The 1,434-nt window shown below is 61.4% G+C and overlaps 1 protein-coding gene across 1 annotated transcript in view; it reads right to left on the bottom strand.

The window, feature by feature from the left end:
- Positions 1-1,434, bottom strand: part of GNG7 (guanine nucleotide binding protein (G protein), gamma 7) — a 9,987-nt gene that overhangs the window by 521 nt on the left and 8,032 nt on the right. The gene's annotated exons all lie outside the window — the stretch shown is intronic.

Here is a 1,434-nt window from a genome sequence, read left to right as displayed (position 1 = left end):
GGAGGGTCAGACATGGGTCAGGGCCGCGGCTCCGAGGCTCACATCACTCAGTCCCTTCCCACTGGGAATGCCTGGTGGCTTTGAACCGCTGACCTCCAGCTGGCAGCACAGCACCTGGTGCACCATGCTATGGAGATGCCGCAGGGACTCTACAACAGCGGCATCCACCCGGAGGCCCTGGTGGCACAGTGGCTAACACGTCCAGCTGCTAGCTGCAAGGCTGGAGGCTGAACCCCCGCTGGCCCGTGGGAGAATGTCCCCCGAGGAAGCCTGCGGGCAGCTCTCCTCCGTCCTGGAAGCGGACCACAAGCAGGGCTACTGCATGGCAGCTGGCCGAAGGGGTCACCTCGGTCTGCTTTGTGTGGAAGCAAATGCCCATGGAAGGAGGTGAGGACAGATCCACAGAAAAGCAAATGAGAACGAAAATCAAATCAGTGTCCACAAGTGGATGGCGACGCACAGGGTGACGTAGCAGACCCCCTCCTCAGAGTTCCCCATCCGCCCTCTTTATGGAAACAGCTGGCCAGGCCTTTCCTCCTCAGCACTGCCGGCTGGTATCGGATCACCAGCCATCTGTCTGTGACACCGGGACGCTGGTCCATCCACATGAGGTGGGATACACGCCACGAAGGGCATGAACCCCAAAACTAGAACGGTGCTGGGCACAGAGGCCTGCAGGGCGCCTGACCCTGGCGTTTGTGAAGGCCGGAGAGAGACCAGAGGCTGCCCCGCTTGGGCTTCTGGCTGATGGGGCGTGCTGGAACCGGGTGCTGGTGCTGGCCACTGGGGGTACACTGAGGGTGGCCGTGGGGACATGATGGCCTGGGACCTGCCACCAGGAAGGTCACCCTAAGGAAGAGGCCAAGGAGAGGTCTTGGACAAAAAGGCGTCAGAAGATTAAAATCCAGCCCCTCAGCTGCACACTGAGAGGACCTGCTTTTGTGGGGCTCCCCGGCTTCCTAGGGGCACTTTCGCACAGGTCTGTCACTCCAAGCCTGCACCTCATGTTAGGATTCTCACAGGTGCCTCCCAAGAAAGGCCTGGCTATCTACTCCCATAAACCGGCCACAGAAAACCGAATTCCCCCGTGGGGTCCGCGTGGCAGCACGCTGATGGGGGGGGGGGGTTACAGGGGCGAGGCTGTGCTATTGCTGAGTGCTGACTCTAGGGGGTGGTCGTTAGGTGCTGTGGAGTTGTGGAGCCTCACAGTGACCCCGTGAACATCAGACCGGAGTCCCGTCCTCTTCTGGGCCGTCCTCACGCTGACACACGGACTCTCCCTCCCTTGGGCTGACCCTGACCTCCTGGAGTGTAATGTCCCTCTCCAGCGAACAGCGAAGCTTCACCATCCTCGCCCCCACGGAGCACTCCCGCACTCCCGGCTGCACCTTCTCCAGGATGTCTGTCTGTCCGCGTGGCCGGCCACAGGATGTT

The sequence above is a fragment of the Elephantulus edwardii genome, unplaced genomic scaffold (assembly GCF_000299155.1).
Source record: "Elephantulus edwardii isolate Elephantulus edwardi_28Jun2011 unplaced genomic scaffold, EleEdw1.0 scaffold00217, whole genome shotgun sequence".
Classification (NCBI taxonomy): Eukaryota; Metazoa; Chordata; class Mammalia; order Macroscelidea; family Macroscelididae; genus Elephantulus; species Elephantulus edwardii.
The sequence above is the reverse complement of the archived record's forward strand: the minus strand, read 5'-3'. Positions and strand labels throughout refer to the sequence as shown.